Here is a 6,721-nt window from a genome sequence, read left to right on the forward strand (position 1 = left end):
AAGCCCCAAATCTAACAGGGATTTACAAATTTTATCTGTCTTTGTAGCTTGTGTCCTGGGGTGTAGGTTGTGGGGTGTCATTTTGCTGAGGAGATCTAATCCCTTGCTGAAGGCTGGCAGGAGGAGTGACCATTTTCCCTGGAAAGCTAGGCTGAATGGACAGCTCTCCCCCTTCCCCACAGGTTTGGTTTCTGATCCAATGGAAGGCAGTACATATTACATCAAAATCTGGTGCTTCTTTTGCAGCTGTTTCTCCCTGACTGGCAGTCTTCATGGACGGCCATGCATTTCAGATGTGTAATGCAGCATGTCTGTGTGCCCTAGAGGGTGCTGGCTCCTGCCAATACCATTCCATACGGGCTTATTCAAGTGTAAGAGTCCCAGATTTCACCCCTAGCCAATGAGCATTTCTGTTTCCAAGTGAACTTTTCAAATATTTCTTTTGATTTGGGGATGACAGATGGTCTGCTCCCATGCTCTAACTCCCCAGACATCTAAGGAAGCAGTAGCAGGTAGATGAGGTTCAGAATTTACCCTTGCAAACCATCTGAGTCAGCATCAATGCAAAAAAAACCACATCCCAAATCAGGTAGGAAGGTCCTCCCTCAGGGCTGGACTGCAGTGGCTGCCAAAGGAAAACAGAATGGCTTGAAAGTCTCCAACAGCGCTGTCAAACTTGAGAGCAAGTACACAGAGCAGTGGACATCGTGACTTCACCCTTTGCCTGCCAACCTCTTCCTTCTCTGCTATTCACAGCAGATGTAGATTTAGCATCAGCTGGCAGAAAAAAAGCATGCAGACTATATTCAAGGTCAGAGATTCCTGTATTTCCCATGCTCTTAAGCTGCAGAGTTTTCTTAGGCCTCATCATTTGCTACTGGAACCACTGCCTTTAGTACCATGTAATAGCTATTGCCACCCCTTCTTAAGGAAGTTTTCATTAATGGCAATAGCTACAATAACAGACAACTTTCTGGGCATCTTGGGTTGCAGCATTAGCTGCTCAGGTTATGAAGGACAACTGACTGCTGGAAAACTGCCTAAACAGAGAGGCACCTCACAGGGGAATCATGCAGAGTAACGTGCATGTTTTTTTCACTGCAGAGTGTTCTGTATTCACACTTGAGATCCGGGTGGAAATAAAACAACCTTGGCCTCCTAACCTGCATCATATTCTTGTTTTCTCACTACTACACTCAATGACAAAATGTCCTCTCTTCCCTTTAAATCTGATCACTTGCTGTGATCAGAAATAATTAATGCTATCTCAAATGGTGTTTATATAGATTAAAAATCCCCTTGCAAATTCACTTCTTACACCTGAGTTTGCAGGGCAGGGGTCTATTTGTGTCAGTCTGAGACTGATTCATGGCTGCAGGACCCCACTGCTGGAATTGCAAGCCCTGTACCAAAGGAATCAGACCTCTCCCTTTCCACTGCACACCAGTGGGGATTTGTACAGCTCCACGTACCAGGCAACTACAAACAAAGCCCAGGGTGTGCTGCAGGTAGGAAGAGCTCAGCTGCCACCATCAGGACTGCTGGGGCAGGATAGGTGAGAGCAGGATCTGCTCAGACCTTAATCCAAGCTAGGGGCCAGGAAATTTCTTGTAAGGAACATGCAACAAAGGAAAAAAATAAATCTGCACGATTATCAAGACTGTTAGATGGAAATGAGAGGCAAGAGGGGGAAAGATGCCAAACCGTACGTAAGAGTGGTGGCTTGCAAACTGCTGTGAAAGAAGGGGTCTCCAGGAGGATGCGCTAAGTTTTGCTTTCCCGGGGGGGTACTTTATCCCACAAAACCCTGTAAAGACAGCGAGGACTTGGCTGCTAACCGAAAAGGAAGGATAAGGCAGGAGAGGGCGCCACTGGTTTGCTGGCATCTCCCACGTCAGCTGGCAGGCTTTGCTGTTCCCTGCTGACACAGATGCAATCCTGACTGAACTGCGTCCACCAAGCGCGGCGAACTCGGGATGAAGTGGACGGCAGAGAGACCTGAGCGAGACATGCTGAACTTCTCTTCTGGAAGGGGCGAGCGGCGCTGTAACATCCGCTGTGGGGTGTTATCCCAAGGACACACTTCTCCTCACGCACACCCCAATCCCGAGCTGGCTTCAGCCCAGAGCCATCCCATAAAACACGCTTGTGGTCGATGCAGCACGGAGCAGCTGCGGCTCTGAGGCTCTTGGGCGTGGGGGTCACACAACACACATTGTCCCCTCTGCATCCCTGTGTCGCCACCTTCCTTCCTCCGGCCCATGGCTGCGGGAAGCAAGGCACAGCCTGGGCACGAAGGGAGGGAGGAGGCAGCATGGTGGGCAGATCCATACGGCTGCGAGTCCCTTTGTGCTGCCACTTCCCACTCACACTGTGACAGCTCGGCTCAAAGTCCCGCCAGGCTGATGCTGCTGGCAGGGAGGAGGGAACAGTGCGAGGGATGTGCAGTTCATCCTCCCGTCCTGCAGGACGGGTCTGTGCCCAGCAGGGCAGCCTTCCCTCCGGGCACGGGAGGAGCGGCGGGGCTGGCTTTGGGGAGGGAGGAGAGCGCTCGTTTGCAAACGGGGTGTGGGGCTGCAGGACTGCTTCTCCCTGCTCGGGGCGCACCAAAGAGCTCACATGCCGCATCACACACCGGCTGCACTCAGGAGCTGCTGAACAGCAGCAAACATGAGCACTGGGAGCAAGAACTAGAGAGATCCGGACAGGGAGGGCACTGTAAATAGTCCCCGAGTCTCCTTGCAAAGCGCCAGGCCCATTCTGCAGAGCCTGCGCTGGCACCGTGGCAAAGGCACCGCTGGAGGGGAGGGCTGCGGGGAGGGAAGGAAGGAATGGGGTCCAGCTTGGAGCTGCATGGTGGCTGGCCCTGAGCATGGAACAAAGCCCAGCAGACAGCCAAGCTAAAGGAGTAAAAGAGCAAATTCTCCTCGAGGGATTTTCCTGCTCACCAATGCAAGGCAGGAGGCCTCTGCATCAGACAGAGCTCTGGAGAGGACCGAAGGTTCCAGCTACTGCAGGAGGGAGGGAATAGAGGGGCTTTTCTGCTAAGGAACTGCGCCACCACCTGACCACTTCTCCTCACCCACTGCAGCCTACTGGTTGTCCTCACCATCTGCAGAGCACCCAGGGGCCCTCCTCAACGAACTGCTTCTTTGGCTCACTCTCAATACCAGCCTGACCCTTTAAGAGCAGTGATGTTGCTTCCTCTGAAAGTAGAAAACTATTCCAGGTGAGAAAAAGCCCAGTGTGACTGCAACATGAATGTTTCAGAAAGGATACCCAGCCCTGGTGTTTTTCCCCTTGTAAAGAAATGCAGCAGCATGTCCCAGCTCATCTCTGCTGTCTCCCCTCAAAACCTGCAGGTGCTGTGCTATTTTCAAGCTGCATTTCTTTCCCTGCTGCTTGGTACCACCTCACCTCTTTCCCTTCCACCAACAATTCTTTCAAAGTGAGGGCATCCAGACAGCACCTGTGTGTGTCCCAACCTGCACACAGTCTGCCAGACCAGCAGCACAACACTGGCATAGGAGATCCAGCAGTGTAGGAGTTAAGCTATTCTGTTCTGGCTATCCGGGTCTCTCCCTCCCATCTTTTCCCATGAAATAATCAGCGGGTTTTAGCCTTGCAGGCATGCAGAGAAGATCCAGCTCCTCCTGTGCAAGCAGGAGTATCCTCTAAGCTGCTGGGGACTGACTGTCTGAAGGAATAATATCCAGGGACACATTCAGAGTTGAAGGGTAGAATTGAAAGAATAAGCAATTGGAGAGAGAGCAGAGAGGTGCAGCTTATACCAGTGACCTTTAACACTGAGGCCAAGGTCTCAGTGTTTGTATATCCTGGTGTTTTAGGGACAGGATGGATTGTTTTCCTGAGGCCCTGACTTTTTTTTAAAAAAAAGCAAACATATAAAGAAATACTAGGTTTTTGTGGAGGAGATAAGAGCACACCTGAATGTCACTCCCTGTCTCAAATGAATTTCCCTGGCTCAGGAGATGGGTGGCATACAAGAACACAGACTGAAAAAGTGCATTTTTCAGCATCAGGTCATAGCAAGCAATGAGATGCTGTGGGACTTCTTCTGCCTAGCTGGCCTGGCAACCAGCCAGGCTGGGATAAGGCAAGAGAGGCCATGGTTTCACAGTGCTGTTAGCTGTCTTTTGTCTGAAAAAGTCTAGTAGTTGCAATAATAGAGAGAAGCATCTGCCTGGGTACCTCCATCCCTTTCCCTCTATGCCATCAAGTTATAAATTCAACTCATTCAAAGGCAGAGAGAAGACAGCCTGCTACCTATCCACTGCATGTTTGTTGACAAGTCAAAGCACACAGAGTTTGCAGCCTTCTGCGCCCATTGAAATAATGAAATCAGTAGTTCAGATGGCATGGAAGAAATTAGAAAAGATAACTAACTTCTGCCTCCTCTCATAAAAAAGCTCAGAGAACTCAAACAAAGGCAAGAGACAACAGATTCATAATGTTCAGGGGGAACAGGAGCTTTTCCCATGATGTGTAGTGACACTGCAGAACTGCCCACAGCAGAATGTGTTGGATTTTGGACAGGAAAGGATGGACAGATTCAGGGCAGACAAAGGCACCATAAAATACAGAAACCATGCAGTGGTGGAGGCTGTGAAAATCCTCACACTCTGGGCTTGACCTGTTCTTGGGCTCTTCTTCATGTGTCTGCAATTGCCCACTGCCAGGAGGCTCTCACTGTACCGTACCCAAGACTCACAACTTTTACAACTGCTCATTTGGAGCACAGACACAGAATTATCAAGGCTGGAGAAGACATGTAAGACCGTAAAGTCCAACTATTCACCCAGTACCTGCCATGTTCTCCATAAACCATATCCGCAGTTGCCTTTTGAACACTTACAGGGATAATGATTCCAAGTCTTCCCTTCTTTCAACACCTGACCATCCTCTCAGTAAAGAGATTTTTCCCAATACCTAATTTAAACTTCCCCTGCACGACTTGAGGCTATTTCTTCTCATCCTGTCACTGTTTACCAGAGAGAGGAGACTGAGCAGCAGCTCCCTACAACCTCCTTTCAGGTAGCTGTAGAGTGACAGCTATAGAACTTAATTGATCCAACCAAGCCCCACCCACGGCCTCTGCCCAGGGGCCCATTCACATTCATCCTTGGCCCTTCAGTCCTGTCCTCTTAAACATTGTGGGAGTAAGCAGAAGGCTGTAAAGCAACCAGTGAGTGTCAAACTCACGCCATAAAGAGCAAAGCCAGGGTAGTTTATGAGGGTAACAGGTCCCTGAGGGGGAGGAGAGCCCTGCAGCTGAAACTACAGCAAGATTTGTCTGTCAGTCAGAAATGAGACACTAGGGCAGAAGGACTAGCACTGGGGGCCCACACTGCTTCTGTATTGGTGAGGGACACTTGACAAGGGCTGGATTGCTTTACTTGGGCAGTTTCATCCTCCTGCCTGGCTGGATGACCTTTCTCCTGTAGGGATGGTGTTTAGCAGAAGCTAAAAACTGCTGTTTTGTTTTGAGTTGAGAGGTCAGCTACATCTACAGATGCTGTTTTGTTAGAAGGTGTTTGCATGGTTTTAGACTGACCTCAGAGCCTCTAATCTTGCTAAAAGTACCTGCTGCACTCAAGTAGGCTGCTGGAAATGCCAAGGGAGTTGGAACTGGTTGCTCTAGCCTCACTAGGGCATCCTTGAGCTGACAGCCTCAGACCTCTGTCAGATGCTCCAGCTGCAGCAGCCAAATAAAATGACCAAGTAACCAAGGCACATGGAGCCAAGGCACAGCAAGAGTGCTAGGAGATCCCCCATGGCTCTGGATGGCTTGTGACCTCTTTTCAGAGTCTATTCTCCCAGCTCTTCGTTGAAAATACAAATTGATTAAGTGTTGACAGAAGAAAATATGGTTGTGGGCTTGTTTTCTCATCAGTCTCCTTCAAATGAATGCTCTTGGCATCTGTTATGTTACAGTGGTATTAACTCACCCACTTCTGCATCAATTCAGAGGAAAAGTTTGGTGGCACTTGGCTTTATTTGCAATGAAAAAGGACCAAGCTGAGGAAAAAATACTTCATTGCTCATTCCCAAAAATATAAAGGACAAGATTTCAGGCCCTCTTTTTTCAACTGATTTAAGCCTTCCCCATCATCCAAAAGAGCATATCCCCTTTTCCCATGGGGAGCTGACCTCTCAGGAGGAGGATAGAGTTGTTCACACAGCTGTTGCCTTTTGTTACCAGTCCTGTGTGGCTGAATTACAGCTGTTTAATTAGCATTTGCTCCAGAATTTGGGCCTGCCAGTTCCCCAGAGGCTAAAATACGGATTATCCAAGGCAAGGAAAGAAGTGAGACTTGTGGGGTTTTTTACTGCAGGACTGGGAAATTGGCTGTTTGCAAAACTCAATCATATCAGCATGACACACAAAAATTTTGTAAAAACTATTGGCCACATGACAGTTTGAACCCCATATCCTCCTTGGAGGATGGTGACTGAGCTGGAGAGGAATCAACAAAATCAAGAGTCCATTGACTGGCATCACCATTAATTCAACTGCTCTCTGAGATAAGGAAAGGGTATTGTCTTGGCCTTAGCCAGGAGAGAATTATGAATGTTTACAAATGCATCTCTCCATGGCTGTCACCACCTCTCAGCAAAAAGAATAGCAGAAATAGAAAATATCCTTCAAACAATGGCAGTGAAGTGATTAAAAAAAAATATCTTAGCAGTGCTGATTGTG

The sequence above is a fragment of the Zonotrichia albicollis genome, chromosome 6 (assembly GCF_047830755.1).
Source record: "Zonotrichia albicollis isolate bZonAlb1 chromosome 6, bZonAlb1.hap1, whole genome shotgun sequence".
In the NCBI taxonomy this organism is placed as follows: domain Eukaryota; kingdom Metazoa; phylum Chordata; class Aves; order Passeriformes; family Passerellidae; genus Zonotrichia; species Zonotrichia albicollis.